This window comes from Macaca fascicularis, chromosome 12, assembly GCF_037993035.2.
Source record: "Macaca fascicularis isolate 582-1 chromosome 12, T2T-MFA8v1.1".
NCBI classification, from domain to species: Eukaryota; Metazoa; Chordata; class Mammalia; order Primates; family Cercopithecidae; genus Macaca; species Macaca fascicularis.
Window position 1 is genome coordinate 79149852 of NC_088386.1, and position 16892 is coordinate 79166743.

Here is a 16892-nt window from a genome sequence, read left to right on the forward strand (position 1 = left end):
CTGTGGGAACCCATGGAAAGGGAATATGAGTGTTTTAAATACCATATGAGTGAAGCATTAGGGTAGAAATGCACTAAGGATAATAGCATATGTTTTCTAATTAAGAAAATCAGAGAATTTATACGCTGAAAGATCTGGAAATTCCCTCATCTCTTAAATCAGGTAAAGCATGAAAAGCATAAAGCTATAATGTGGTAAGCCAGGTGGTAGCACTACTGCTGTGAGAATCTTCTGATTTTCCCAAATGTAACCTGCTATATAATGAATCCCTAAAAGAAATAACCAAGGATATCAAGTATGGCCTAGTTGCTAAATTCAGGTGAAAATAAGGAATCTGGTATACCATGGAGGCCTGTACATAGAAACTCTCTATTCCTAGAAATGATAGCTTGAAGGGAAGGAAAAAAGAAAAACCTCTAAAGTATTTCTTATTTTGACAGGTATCCTTCTAAAATAGGCTTTTAAAAAAGAGGCAGGAAGTCAAGAGTTCTTAATCTTATCAAACACATTAGAAATGACATTAGAAATTCTGGTAATTGATAAAATCTATAATCCTTTTAATCCAGGTCTTGAATCCAAGTTGGCAAAATATATATAGTACAATTCTACTTATGAAAAAATATTCTTATAAGACTAAATACATGAGTAGAAGAAAAAATATCTGTAGGTGTTAACAAGAAACTTTAAATTCTTCTTTGTACTCTACTCCCCTCACCTCCCAAATTTAGTACCTTATTCATGGATTTTTTCCATCAAAAAAAAATTGTTACTTTCATATAAAAAATGTTGTAGCTATGTGGGGGGTTGGCTATATAAAAAATGTTTGGGAAGCAAAAGAATATTTAAAAGACTGTTGTGATTGTTTAGTCCTGAGAGGACCTGAAGTTGAACTCTAGTAGCAGTGGAAAAGAAGAGGAGGGCAGGATCCAAGAGATGGGCATAACAGGATATTGTGACCAACTGGAATTGGGGATGAAAGAGAAGATGGAGGTAAACATGAAGCCAATACTCAAGTGTGGACACAAGAATGTCTCATGGAATTATTAGCAAAAAAAAAAAAAAAAAAAAAAAAAGATGATATAACAAAGATGTACATATTGTTAAATGATGATGAGTTCTGCTCTGGGGTGCCTAGTTTTAGGAACTTTGGAACTCCCTTTTATTTGGTTATTACCACTGACTTTGACTGGTTTTCATTGGCCAGGCACCATGTTAAATTCCCTATGTGGTTTCTCTTTTTTAATCTTCACAATTGCAGTGGAAAATAAGTATTCTTTTTCCCATTTTATAAGTGAGGAATCCAAACTCAGAGGTTAATTAGAGAAGGCAAGACTCCTGGGAACAAGAACCTGTCTTAAGACTGTACAAAAACCTCATGGCCACTGGGAGTAGGGCCAAAAAAATGTAGGTATTCAATCAGAGGATAGCCCTGGGACAACCCAATTTTTCTCACTCATTTATTTTACTAAAGATTTTAGGGGGACTGAAAGTGTCCATTATCTGAAATGTTGAGCTCACAAAATAATAGTACCTATTATAAATCCAAATGGTGAAAGGTCTCAGTCTGTGAGCCAGCCTTATAACATGCTTAGATGAATGACATAATGAGACTGCCATTGTAGGAAAAGAAAAATGGCTTTACAGCCAGAGCTGCTCTGCTCCAGTCCATCCACCTCCTCGTTCTAACACTGACAACTCACACCAGCTCTCCTAGACTCATTATTAATTGAACACCCTTTTATACCTAGAAGTTCTCAGTTTGGACAATTATATGGCCATCCTGACTATGATCACCAGGAAAATGTGTGAGTAGTTGCATTAGTTAGACTGAAGGCTATGCTACTGTCATCGAGAAAACTACACTGGTCAAAGAACATAGGAATGTGTTTTTCTTTCTCCCATAGTAGTCCAGGGCAGATAGTTGGTCACAGCTCAAAAAAAAGTCATCCCAGAACCCAGACTTACCAGATAGTTAGGATAGTTCTATTCTTAACTTGTCACTTCCAAGATTTTTCAGTTGTTGCCATTTTCAACCACCAAGAAAGGAAAGAGAAAATTCAGTATAGTCATCTTATTCAGTTAAACGAGAAGTTATACACATCATTCCACTCACATACCATAGTTAAGAATTTAGTCATAGGATCACACCAGCAAGAAAGGTGAAAGGATTTGGGCACAACTAGCAGACCTTGCCACAATAGGGTAACTTCACTCACTAAAATCTCCTCTGTTTCATTCTCCTACATTGTAGCAGCGACACTATCAAATTTGTATTTATTAACTAGTTGTGCCACAGCAAAATAAATTTCTGCATAGGTAGGTGGAGCATAGGTAGCTGAGCAAAATTCAGACTATATAACCATCATAAAACATAGGATCGAGAGTCAAACTAAGTGTGTCACACTTTTTGTCTATAGCTTTGCAAATATGTTTCAAATTCACTTTTGTTTGCCTTTGTTGCAGTATTTACTGTACTAATTTGAAGAACTGGAAGAGAGATATAGTAGTAAATCAATAATTGATATGCTTTTCTTTTACCTGAATAATATAGACTTACAGTTTTAACACACGCTTATAACTTTTAAGTGAGTAGGAACAATAAATTTTAAAATATATTACTAAAATTGAGGAAAAAATACAATAAATATTCCAAAGTCGACAATGAAAAGGTCGATTTAGACACTTTTTAAAATATTGCCAAAACAAGAAATTCCTGTCACTAAAGTCGATTCTAGATGTAAGCAAAATCAATTGCAACTCATTTAATTGTGAAACTGAATTATCACTAGGATAAGTCAAATATTTTGTAATTGTAATTGAATATGAAATAATTACAGTAAAGTTTTGTATGCATACATCACCATGCAATTATAAACAAGAGGTAAATAAAACTGCATATTACAACTACATCAATATCTGAAATTTCTAAAAGTAAAAGCAGCACATATATTGGTCAGAATGTTATAGAAAAACCTTCAATTTGTGGATTTTGGATTCTTGGTTTTGAATATTGGCTGTGTGCCCAGCTAAGTTATTATGAATTGTATCTTGTTCCTCCCTCCTGCCTCCTCCAAGCTTACTGTGAGAGTGGACACACCCTCCTGGTTAAAAGAGTACAATAAGCCTTTCTTATTTGGAAATTATTAGAAGCAATAATCTATTACAATCAGGTATTTACTTACTGGCACTTAATTTGTAGTTATTTCTTGATGCAAAGAAATTAAAAGTGGTTTGAAGATAAAAGCTGGAAAAAAAATCCTATTTTCCTTGAGTAGTAAATTATAAATTCATTGGATTTGATGCATGTGTTATCCTCTTTGTGTGGATCCCTAAAATAAATGCCACAGGAATGAGAAGGATATATATTACCGGCATCTCCTTTTGGTTAATATGCAACTCAAAAGAGAAATTATGCTATTTCTTCAGCATATTGCCTTACTCTTCTTTTCCTCAGTTCATACTTGTGATTAGGGTATGATATGGCACAGAGGAATGCGCTATGTTTTATTTTGTGGCATATAGCTTTCCTTTGTTTTTCACTAAATCACATAATTTAACATCAGGTTGACTCACTTTGGTCACACAACTATCCCTTAAACTCTTATACCTTTCTTTTTGGATTCAACTGCTCTAATTGATTCATTTCAAATATGTATTTTCTGTTCCAACAAATGTGGTTCTGTTTCTGTAGGTCTGGAATGAGGCCTAGGATTCTACATTTTTTACCAGCTCACAGGTGATGGTGATTTTGCTGATATTCAGGCCATAGTTGAGCAGCAAAACAACTTTCATACTCATCAACAAAACCCAACATCTCTAGCAAAAATAACAATAAAAATTTAACTTTTAGAAAGATCCTCAACCCCAAGTTTCCCCCTAGGAAAATCCCTAAATGTGTCTTGGTGGAGAAAAAAGGAAGTATGGAAAGTTCCACATACTTTTGACAACAATAAGGAAGATATTTGTTAGACCAGAAGTTATCAGTCATGGCCGGGCGCGGTGGCTCAAGCCTGTAATCCCAGCACTTTGGGAGGCCGAGACGGGCGGATCACGAGGTCAGGAGATCGAGACCATCCTGGGTAACACAGTGAAACCCCGTCTCTACTAAAAATACAAAAACTTAGCCGGGCGAGGTGGCAGGCGCCTGTAGTCCCAGCTACTCGGGAGGCTGAGGCAGGAGAATGGCGTGAACCCGGGAGGCGGAGCTTGCAGTGAGCTGAGATCCGGCCACTGCACTCCAGCCTGGGTGACAGAGCGAGACTCCGTCTCAAAAAAAAAAAAAAAAAAGAAGTTATCAGTCATAACAATATGTTACATAACATATTTTATGTAACAGATAAGGACTGTTAAAGATTTTAGGTACTTTGGAGCTGAAACTGAGGTGGTAAGTAACTTATAAAGTCTTCTGTTCTGGTTTATTTCCTTGAATGTTATTTTATCAGTGCTAGATGGCAATGAGGTATTGTAGATTGAAATTTACTCTCAATCCTACAAATGAGAGTCATCAGCATCAGGTAGGAAGATCCAACAGTTATTAAAAATAGTCATTGAAGTGGTTTCACTCAGCTGAGTGCCCTGAATTTTTGTTAAAATTATGTGACTTTAATTTTTATAAACTCATAATTTACCCTCTGCACATATCTAAATTTTGTAAAGCACATAGTGCTTGTTTTAAATGAATGACAGATTTAAAGGAATAAAAGTGTTTCATACGCGAGCATAAAGTAAACTATACTATACAGAATTACATGTTAACAGACTGTTTTCATAATAATTTCTGTTTGGGTGGAGTATAATACTTTTACTAAATATACACATTCAATAAATACTCTTTAAGTAGTAATATTTCAATTTATAGTTACAGGTAAAGAAAAATGCTAATATTCTCACCATACGTGCTTGGTTCAAGAATATCAAATAAAATATTTTTGAATTGTGCCTCATATTTGGATTAAAACAAATGTTTTGAGAATGTTTGGCAAGTCTTCTATGACTTTGCAACTGTACTATACATTCATTATACATTATTTTCATGTTTTTCTATGTAGTCACCTGTTAGATCCTTATTTTGCTTTGATTTTTCTATGCTGTGTCTTTGTGTCATTTGAGTACAAGAGAACTATGACCCCTAAAAAGTTAAAAATGTGCTAAAGAAACTGTTGAAAAATAAGAGAAAATGGGAATAGTATAAACTTTCATCACGTTAAATTTTCTGAATGAACTATTTACTTCCAAACTGATACTTATTTTTCTCATAAAAACAATATTTTGTTTCTATCTTGGATTGGGATGAAATGCATACTTTTTCCATTACAATTTATCAAAATATTTGTGTCCATTTAACAGCTATTTACCTTAGTAGCAGGATATTTGGAAATCAATTAAAAATTTTAAGTGAAAGATGCATAAATATAAACATGTATGCAATAACTATATACTATTGTGCATATCTGTAAATATACATTCTATATATAATATATATACACAGCAGTACCATCGACTCCTTTATTTATTTATTTGTTGATTTTTTGAGGCAGAGTCCCGCTGTGTCACCCAGGCTAAAGAGCAATGGCACTATCTCAGCTCACTGCAGCCTCCGCCCCCGGGCTCAATACTTCCTCCCAGCTCAGTCCCCCAAGAAGCTGGGAATACAGGTGCACACCACCATGCCAAGCTAATTTTTGTATTTTTAGTAGACATGGGTCTCACCATGTTGGTCAGGCTGGTCTCAAACTCCTGGCCTCAAGTGAACAGCCCACTTTGGCCTCCCAAAGTGCTTGGGATTACAGGCGTGAGCCACTGCGCCAGCCCAACTCCTTATTATATTTTTTCACTTCTAAGCAAGGAAGCAATGTTTTCCAACAGAAAAATTTGCACTCAAATGATCAAATATCAAAATAATAATTCTCTACTTGAAAAAGGAGCATTACTGACATTAAATATTATTCTTATGATTAAAGATCAATCAGGTATAATTGAAATAAAACTTATACAATCAGCCAAATGAAATATTTTAGAATGGATATGACACCGGTTGTCACAATATAATTATAATAATGGAAATATAAAATTAAAGAGATATGACACAATCAGAAACTAAAGAAGATGTGGAACAAGTAATCAAATAATAACAATGATGATGATAATCTTCTATGGAGGGTTAGATAAAGGGATATTGAGGTCACTTCAGTTGAGATACTTGAACAATTCATACAACATACAAACAGTTGATTGTAAGACTAGAGAGTAAGTCCATGAAGACAGATAAGTCACAACATCAGCATAACTTTTATTAAGTACGAAAAGACTACAAAAATGCAGATAAAGTTTTCCTAAAATTAGACAGCCATGAACAGACCTTGTCAGCTCTAGAATAAAATCACTTTCAAAGTGCAACTCCAGACACAAGATATTCCAGTATGGTAATGAAATATATTGATCCTAGGTAAGATGATATACATAGTATTTGTAGAAATCAATAACCCATCGCCATCCCAAAAAAGTACATTAATTCAATGCATTTTAATATTTATTAATAAATGAATCACTGAGCTTATAAGTTTGAAAAATGTATCAATCTAGATTCAAAAGAGTAATTCATCCTCAAAAGGGCCAGACTAAATAGACCTTCTTGTAATAGTACAAATTTCAGAGAAACTATAAAAAGTGTAGTTTTAGAGAAGTTAGCTGAAAGATAAGTTAATGTGTCAATTTGACTGAGTTAAGGGGTGCTTGGATACTTGATACAACTTTATTTCTGGGTGCATCTATGAGGGTGTTTCCAGAAAATATTAGTATTTGAATCAGTAGACTGAGTAAAGAAATCTACCCCCACCAACACAGGCCAGCACCATCTAATTTACAGAGGGCCGAACTGAATGGAGCAAAAGCACAGGAGGAGGACAAACTTTCTCTTCTCAGCTGGGACATCCATAATCTCCTGCCCTTGGATATCAAAAGTCCTGGTTCTCAGGCCTTTGAAGACTCCGGGACTTACACCAGCAGCCCCCTGAATCCCTCTACTCCCAACTCCCACCAAATCCTTTCTCAGGCCTTCAGACTTGGGCTGAGAGTTATTCCATAGGCTTCCCTAGTTCTCACGCTTTTGGGCTCAGGTTGATGTATATTACATGCTTTCCTGATTTTCTGGTTTGTAGGAGGCATATTGTAGAACTTCTCAGATCCACAATTATGTGAGCCAATTTCCATAATAAATCTTATTTTATATATCTATATATCCTGTATTGATTGTTTCTCTAGAGAACCCTGACTAATGCAGGTGTTTATCAGTAACATATAGAGCAGCATGATATTCTGAGCCAAATTTGTAAACCATGCTTTATTATCTTTCTATTTCCCTTTTTGACTCATTTTCCACCTCCATTTATCTTGCCCTTTATCCTCAAGGCATTTGTTGCCACCGGGCTTTCAAAATCTTTGAGTTAGAACCTAATAGTCCAAAAATATACTTCTTCTAATGCCCAAAATTTTCACTCTCACAATAATACAGAGATTATCCAGAAGGAAATTAATTGGTTGACTTTATGGTAGGCATGATTAACAAAGCTAATCACCCCAGTAATACATGCATTTCAAGAGAAGAAATTATTAATAAACTTTGTTCAGACCACCAATGTAGTTGTCTCATATGATTAAAAATAAAGTCTTTTATTAACAAAAATGGTGACAATGTACTGACAGAATTATTAGCCTAAGAATCCATGGCCTGGACTCTTGTCTGCTCTTTTACCAACAAGCCGGATAATTTTGATGATTTATTTTAGCCCCAGGTACATGTTCCACACATTTAAAATATAATAACAAGTAACTTTTATAAGAGTTGTGATCCATCAAGCTCTTTTGTTAAGCATTCATCCCACAAGCTAACAGGGTAAAAACTATTATTATTCTTATTTTTCAAACAAGAAAGTTGATGCTTAAAGAGGTTAAGTGTATAACCCAAGCACACAGTAAGTGAATATTACATTTTCTAGTTTACATTAAAACCATTTTGCCATAGACTGCATTGTAAATATTAACAGCATTTTAATCTACACCTTTGAAGTAGTTAATACAGTTCACCCTGGAACAACACAGGAGTCAGGGACTATTGGGGTTCATGCCGGGGGTGGTGGAGAATGAAAGGACACAAAAGACAAAGACAAACAGAGAACATGGCGGCCGCACTCAGAGCCTCCGCCTCACTTTATTTATACTCCATAAGTCCCACGTCAGCAGAAAGGACACAGTGCAAAACAAACTTTCTTTTCCCAGATGCAACCTTCTACTCAGTTCCTTGTTTCTATGCTCTTTCTTATCTGCCTGCCTTCTTGGCGCCTACGGGAGTTCATTAAAAGTTCAATTGGAGATACTGTCCTTAAGCCCTATCTATTCTCAGCATACTGTTTTCAAAGGCCCCTGCATTTCCCCCTTTTTGTTTTGCCTCAATCCTAAAAAGGTAGCCCATATTTGTTCCTGTGTTTTCTTTTGTTTTTGGAGGTGACAGAGGGAGCATCGAATCACCAAGAGAAGTAGACCCAATCCAAGTGCCCAAAGTAATTATACTTCCAGAGATTGTAGAAATCTATGTTTTCATCTGGGTTTATGGATTAAGGGCAGCAAGGCGTTGACCCAGCTCCTGCAGGGTTGCGGTTCTGGACAACACATGTAATTGTTGTCGAAATGCTTCAGAAATGTTCTGAGTGAGCTCTTGGATGTCCAAACTAATATTTTTATGGCCTACTAATAATTTTCAGATTTCGGTCCAATTCTGAGAGATATTAAAAGGCACAGGTGTTACACAAAATTGAATGGAGTTCCAATCACATTGTAAGGTTATCCGAGTACTGAGGACAGTAAGCTGATCTCCAAGCCATGTCAAGGCTTGCTCAATGTTGTCTAATCTTTCAGCAAGTTGAGAATCAATGTTTCATTGTTGAAGCCAAAACTGGTGAGATTGCTCGTGCCATTGCTGCACAAATTTAGCATTTTGTATGCTTTGATGAAGAGCGAGTCCTGCTACGGCCGCAGTGGAGGCGATGGCGACAAGGCTCATTACTGAGGCAATTATAAGTCCAAGGGCACGGCGGGTTCGCTGGAGAGAAGTCCAAATATAAGTCTCAAGAGGTGATGTCCCCTACAGTCACGTAAGGTTAACAGGTAGCCAAATTTCCTTACGAGCCCTAAGGATATGAATATCTCCAGTAAAGTTGTGCCACCAGGAATGATTGAGGCAAGACAAAATTGTACACGTATCTGTACAATTAACAATCCCCGTATCATTATCCCATGTCAAATTTCCCGCTAATAATAGGTAGGGCTTATGGACACAAGCAATAATATATCGGGAGGTATTCTGATATAACTGAATATGAAAGGGGTTATTCGGGTTAGAAAGATTAAGGGACATATTCCCCACAAAAGTGCTAATGGCATCGCCTGCAGCTAACAACTTCCAAAGATGACTCTGTACTTCAGGCCTCCTTTACGCCATACCAAGGTTTCATTACTGTTAGCGGCAATACTTTTATTTACCCGGTGCCATTTCAAAGGTATGTGACTAAATTTTATTTGAAAATCACCATGCACACTCCAATCAGTTATTTGCATCCCATTGTATTCTAATAAATTCTGGGGTTTAGTTCCCCGACATTGTTGCCACTCCAGCACCTCAATATTAGGAGAAACCTCTGGAATAGGACAAAAAGGTAAAGAACTAGGAATAGTTTCATTACTATATACAGTATGATTATATTAAAAGCTTCTAGTTACAATAATAACAGTATTAGCAGCCATATGACTATGATTATAGTGAACAGCCCAGGCTTCATGTGATTTTCGGAGACAATGAGGACTATTTCCCATGCATATTGGAAGTCTTTCCACTCCAAATTGGTATGTGCTGTTTATGATTCCCATTTCCCATTCTATGTTGTCCTTGTTCATATAGGGGGACGGCATCCAAGTAGTGTCATTGGTGAAAACCTTAATTTCCGCCTCCCCCCAGGCGACTTCCTGATACAAGGGTGGAAAGGGAATATAAGTCCAATATTCATACAAAGCCTCACTAAGGGAAATAAGTCCCCCACCGAGGCACATCCAACAAAGGAAGAAATGCATGCTGAATCCAGTTTTCTTTTCAACAGGGTTTCAATCATCTTGTAGGAAACCACTCAGGTCCGCTCCCTGTAAGGACAAGAGCATAGCCCTGTCCCTGTTTTAGAACTTGCCCTTGAACATACTTACCTTCTTCATTAGGATACCAAACCTTTAAGTTGTCAGCGGGGACTATCACCGAAGGAGGTGAGGAAAGATGGGTTACGGCAGCGGAGTCTTGCAATTGTCTCCATTGATTCAAAAAATTTAAGGTAAAAGGAACCTTCAAAATCTGGTTTCTGGGGGCTCATTTCCCCCTTTTTGTTTTAGCAGTTGAGTTTTTAAGGTTAAATTTGCACGCTCAATGATGGCTTGACCTTGACTGTTGCCCGGGATATTGGCGATATGTTGAATATTGTATTGCTGTAAGAAAACTTGTAATTTACGAGAGACATAGGCAGGGGCATTATCAGTTTTAAGTATAAGAGGAATGTCCATGACGGCGAAACAAGCTAAGAGATGAGTAATAACAGAATCAGCTTTTTCAGATGGCAACGGAGTTGCCCATTGAAAATGAGAAAAGGTATCAATGGTATGATGAACATACTTTAATCGTCCAAAAGAAGGGACGTCTCGTGGATTGGAAGGATGGAATGCTCAAAAGAACACAGGAAGGACAAGCTCGAATAAGAGAACGAGCTTGTTTATGAGTTAAATGAAACCGTCGTTGAAGGCCAGAACTATTAGTGTGATGTAGAGTATATTTTTGTTCTGCAGCATGTAGGTGGCCGACTAAAAGCGAATCAATCTGAGTATTACCATGAACTAATGGTCTAGGAAGTTGAGAATGAAAACGAAGATGAGTGATGAATAAAGGAGCTCGACGTTGGCTCAAAGTAGAGGATAACAAAGAAAAGAGTTTCTGAAGAGAAGAAGTAGCACAAAGAGGTAAAGTGGCCTGAGAAATATAAGAAGTAACATAAACGGCGTATTGAGAATCACTAACAATGTTACAACTAGTAGTAGGGAAATCAACTAAGACCATGAGAATAGCAAACAATTCTCTCTGTTGCACCGAGGGATAAGGATAAACTGTAACTCGAAATTGATGAACACTCTAATATCCAGCCTTACCATTGCTACTAGCGTCAGTAAAAAAGGTAGGACCTTGAACAGGAAATATAGAAATTGGTGAGAAAGGCAACACAGAATGTTGTCTAAAAAATGAAAAGATCGGAGACTTAGGATATTGGGTAGAAAACTGACCAACAAATGAAGCACAAGCAACTTGCCAAGAATCAGAAGTTGTAAGAAGATAAGTAATCTGACTATGAGTGAACTGAGAGATAATTAAGGAAGGATCTCCTCCCCAAAGTTGTCGACAGTAACGATTGATATAAGTAGCCAAGCGTTTAGATATTTTATTGGACAAAAAGATCCATTCTAGTGGCCGATTAGTTTGATGAATCATTCCTGTGGGAGAATGTAAAGTATGAAATAAACAAAAGGAAAGGGGAACATCGGGAAGGATATAATGTAAATGGGCCTTTTAAAGTTGCTCTTCTACAAGCTGGAGTTCCTGTAAAGCCAAAGGAGTTAAATGGCGTAAGCTGTCCAAGTGACTGTCTCCTTCTAGAATAGAAAAAAGATGTTATAACTGATATGTTGGTATTTCTAAAACAGGACGCATCTTTTGAAAGTTATTTAATGTTTTGAAATGATCACGTCGAATTTGAGTTTTTTGGGGTCGAATATTTCGTGCTCCTAAGGTATAACCTAAATATTGAATAAGAAAATTCAGTTGAATTTTTTCTGGGGCAATATTAAGTGAGTAGAAAGAAATGCAAAAGGACAAATTCTTGACACAAGGTAGGGCTGTTTAACATACCTTGAGGTAAAACTTTCCATTGATATCGAGAAAGTGGCTGAGAATTATTAAAAATAGGGACAGAGAAGATCCATACAATGATAAATTAACACAGTTGGAAACTGATTTTTTACAGGTTTTAAAGTCCTATGTACGAATTTTTGACATATAGTAGGGCTATTAAGTATACCCTGGAGAAGAAGTTTTTACTGATATTTTTGAATGGGTTGTCCATTATTACATTTAGGAATAGTAAAGGCAAACTTTTTACAATCTTGAGGTTGTAATGGAATAGAGAAAAAACAATTTTTGAATTCCATGACCATTAATTTTTAACTTTGTGGGATAAGGGCAGGATTAGGAAGACCAGACTGTAAACTTCCCCTAGGTTGAATGTAAACATTTATAGTTTTAAGAACAAGACAAAGACGGGAATTCCATGCAGAAGTACTTGGCTTTATATTCCTCTCGGCCATTTGTTTTTTGACTTACTCTTTTAAAGTCCTAAGTATTTCTTTAGATAATGGCCACTGTTTCACCTAAAGAGGAGTGGTCGTTTTACGCTTTAATTATAAAACTTGAGGCTGGTGAACAGTGGCTATGAGTTTAAAGGATTGTAGCCCATTTTGAACATCATATTTTTGGCAGCTGAGGAAATATGAAGAATGTTTAAAAAAGCACCAAATTGTTGTGAAAGATTTTGTCCCCAAAGATTAATATTGATAGGAATAATATATTAAAAAAAAACACTTGACCTTGTTGACCTTTAGGACTGACACAGGTTAAAGGTTCTACGTCTTGATAAACCACAGAAGCAGCACCCAAGCCAGTGAGTATAACTGAAACTTGTCTTTTTTTCCATTGTATAGGCCACTAATTTAAACAAATGATAGACATATTCACCCCCGTATCAATTAACCCTTTAAAAACTATTCCGTTAATGTGCAATGAACATAAGGGCTTTTGATTAGAAACTAAAGTTTCCCAAAAAACAGTTTTTTCTGTGCTACCAAACCCTCCCTATTGAGAATACGTTTTTCTGCCTCTAGGCGTATAAATTGTGAGACTTGTATTGTAATTGTTGGGGCCCCAAGTCTGTGGGCCCCGACTCCCGTTTCCCAGGAGAGGAGACAGTAAATTTCCACTTTTATCAGTTTTGGAACAACATTCATTTGTCCAATGTCGACCTTTACCACAACATTTGTATACCTCTGAAGGCAGCTTTCTGCCTTGAGGGATAAAAGTGTTCAATTTTTATGACATTCTTTTTTGAAATGTCCAGGTTTACCACACTGAAAGCAAACACCTTGTTTGTTATTTCCTTTTAAGGCTTTAGACAAAGGTCCAGCAAATAATTGAGCATTATAAATAGCCCCTCCAACACTAACACAAGTTTTAATATATTTATCTAAATTGGCCCCATTGGCCTTTAATGATCTTAACAATTTTTGACAGTCAGCATAAGCATTTTTAAAAGACAATGTTTGTAACAAAATTTTTGAAGCAAGGCCAGCACCCACAATTTTCAAGACAGTATCCTAAAGACGGGCTACGAAATCTGGATATGGTTCATTTGTGCCCTGTAAAATCTTCACAGAGGAAAGGGAAGATTTTCCTGTTATCTCTATCTTATTTCAGGCCCTTAAAAACAAAGTCTTGATTTGAGTAAGGGCAACATCATCTAGACCAGCCTGAGCATTAAGAGTAGCGTATTGGCCCGTGCCTGTGAATTGTTCCTCAGTGGGTCCTGGGGTAACATTTTTTCTAGCCTGTACATGCGCCTTGTCCATTCACCAGCTGTGCAATTGTAACCACTGAGAATGATCAAGAAAAGCCTTCCCCAAAGTCTCCCAGTCTATAGGAATCATCAAATTTTTTGATGAAAAAGCATCAAGAAGACCAAGAATAAAAGGAGATTGAGGTCCATAGTTAGAAATGGCAGCTTTCATTTCTTTTAAAAATTTAATTTGTAAGGCATTAAATTGGACATTATTGCCACTATTTGAAAGCTGAGCATTAGGAGCAAAAGAAGCACAAATAATTGGAAACAGATCCAGCTCTTTAAATTTTTTTATCTTTTCTTTTTCTCCCTCCCCCAATGGCAGGCAAGGCACTGAGAAAACTTTGCCAGACAAAGGTAAAGGTAAGGAAGCTGGGGGGTTGGAGGCACTGGAAAATCCTCTTTTAACAGGGCAGAAGGAAAAGAAACAGGGGAAAGCTCGCAAAGGTGAATTAGAAGAATGTATCTGTAATATTTGTTGAAGCATTTCCATAATACACTACATGTCAGAATTCCCCTTAGAAGAAGGAAGAGCTGGCTTTTTCTCTTCTCCCCCTTTTGCTACCCCCCCATCCTCTGTTACCCTGGCACAAATGGGCTCCATTTCAGATTTATTTTTTCCCAAATCCTCAGATACCTTTCCTCCTATGGCTACATCACCACACTCTGAATCAGTCTCAAGTAACTCTAATGTCTGAGTGATGGAGTTACACAAGGTCCACAATTTTAGAGGCATAATATCCCCTAACTGGTGAGCTCTAAGCAGAGCTTTTACTACCTGTAACCATTCTCTCCGATTCAGCTGCACTTTAGTCTGATACCGAAACCAGTAACAATGTTGTTCAACATGGGCAAACAATCGCTTCAAAGTCTTTTTCTTTCACTTCTACTCCTATAGACAGCAACAGTCCTTGAAACAGCCATAAATATTCTGAGGCCAGAGAGATGGAATTCCCATAATGAAAGCTTAAGAAGGATCCCCTTAACAATATCCGGGCTTTACCCGCTCCTAGGGGGTTCCCCTTCTTGTTCTCCCCTACTCACCCGTGCTGACCCTGCTCACTGCGCCACTTGTTGGGGTCCGTGCCCGGGGTGGTGGAGAATGAAAGGACACAAAAGACAAAAACAAACAGAGAACATGGCGGCCGCACTCAGAGCCTCCGCCTCACTTTATTTATACTCCATAAGTCCCACGTCAGCAGAAAGGACACAGTGCAAAACAAACTTTCTTTTCCCAGATGCAACCTTCTACTCAGTTCCTTGTTTCTATGCTCTTTCTTATCTGCCTGCCTTCTTGGCGCCTACGGGAGTTCATTAAAAGTTCAATTGGAGATACTGTCCTTGAGCCCTATCTATTCTCAGCATACTGTTTTCAAAGGCCCCTGCAAGGGACAACAACCCTTGAGCATACGAAAATCCACATATAGCTTTTAACTACCCCAAAACAGAATTACTAATAGCCTATTGTTGACTGGGAGCCTTACCAATAACATAAACAATCAATTAACACATATTTTATGTTATATGTATTACATATTGTATTATAGAAAAAGCTGGGGAAAAGAAAATGTTAAGAAAATCATAAGGTTAAGAAAATCATAATTTGCAGTACCATACTTCAATACCATAAGTTTATGCTGTCTGTTTACAAGATGAATTGTCTGAAACAGAGCAACTGCAGCTGCAGACCCTATGGTACATGTAAAGCAGTTCAACGGTTTTTGGGTAATGCCATGACTTTTCTCTGCTTCTTGGGAGTACTTGCAGGATCACCAGTGGCACTTCTTATGAGTCCCATGGTGTTAAAGGCTTACATAATTGCATTAAACATGAAAAATATCTGAGAACTGCAAGATACCATTTTTTTTCTGCCATGTGCAACTTACTGGAGAGTAAAACCACTCAGAGATGATGAGAGTCACATGGTGTTTATTTAAAGAGGTTCTGGCAACACGGGCTCACTGCAGTAGTGACAGGGGGTGGCTATGAAATTATTACAATAGTAAAGTATGTACTATAGTTAATTGTATGCAGTTATAATTTAATACTGCACCTACTTCGTAAACAAACATTTACTTTGTTTGTATTTCTCTTGACTGCCAATGTCACCATGTATGGTCTGCGTGTGTGTGTAAGTTTTCATAAACATTTTTTATGCATTTGTATATATTCTGTGGTAACAAATGATAAACTAGGCTAGTATTTACATATTTTATGCATTCATGACATACCTAATTTTTTCAGTATCTCTAGGCTACATGATTTGTCTGCAAGTTTTTTCATATTGTTGCAAATCTCTGAAAAAATCCAATATATTTATAGAAAAAAGTCTGCATATAAGTGGACCCATACCGTTCAGACTCATGTTGCTCAAAGGTCAAATGTTTGTCAGGAGCCTTAATTAAGAATTCATACTCACAGGTGGTTGCTTAGCATTTGATTGACTCCAATCAGGATTCCACACTTAGAGCCCACTTCTACAACTTGGACTATTTCCATCTCTGATCAGCAGTAGAAACTTTGCTAATTAGCTAAGTGATGGTAGAAGAGATTTTTACTGGTAAAATTAATGTTAACACAGATATGTGGACTGGCTAGAAATATTTACAAGTACTTTTGCCCTTGCATGAAAAGGACTTAGGAATCTATGATCCCAGAAGACAGCACACTTCAGAGTGGTGCTGTGATCCACTTGGATATCAAGGTGCATGATTGGCTGAAAGTCTCCTGCTGTGTCAGGTCTGCCCCTCACTCTGAAGACTCTCACACTACCAAATCACTCTGTTTCCTTTCATGTGTGTTATTCTTCAATAAACCTTTTGCACTCCTAATCCTATCTTGATACCTGCTTCCACAGAAAATGCAAATTAGCACAGGTGCTCTGGGCTTAGGACACAATTGGAACTATGTTTATCCGTTAAGAGAGGATTCTGTTGTCTGATTCTGATTCTTAGCAGTATCCTGCCTGCCTAGAAGACTGAAACATCTGCTTTGAATAAGCCTATTCATGCAAGGTCTGGTTCAGGTGTCTGAAGGACAGAGGTCTTTATATCAAATGCCCACAAAAAAGCAGAGTGAATAGATTTTATGACTATTGTTTGATAGTGTGCTAATAAATTGTTTGTTTCTGTGGAAGGATCGAGTCTGAGG

General features: G+C 37.1%; 1 long non-coding RNA gene across 1 annotated transcript; it reads right to left on the reverse strand.

The window, feature by feature from the left end:
* Positions 1-6269: 6269 nt before the first annotated feature.
* Positions 6270-14925, reverse strand: LOC141408196 (uncharacterized). Its single transcript, XR_012421299.1, has 2 exons — positions 14787-14925; positions 6270-10185 (listed from the first exon to the last, which is right to left on the reverse strand). It is a non-coding gene; the product is annotated as an uncharacterized lncRNA (long non-coding RNA).
* Between the last annotated feature and the right edge of the window lie 1967 nt (positions 14926-16892).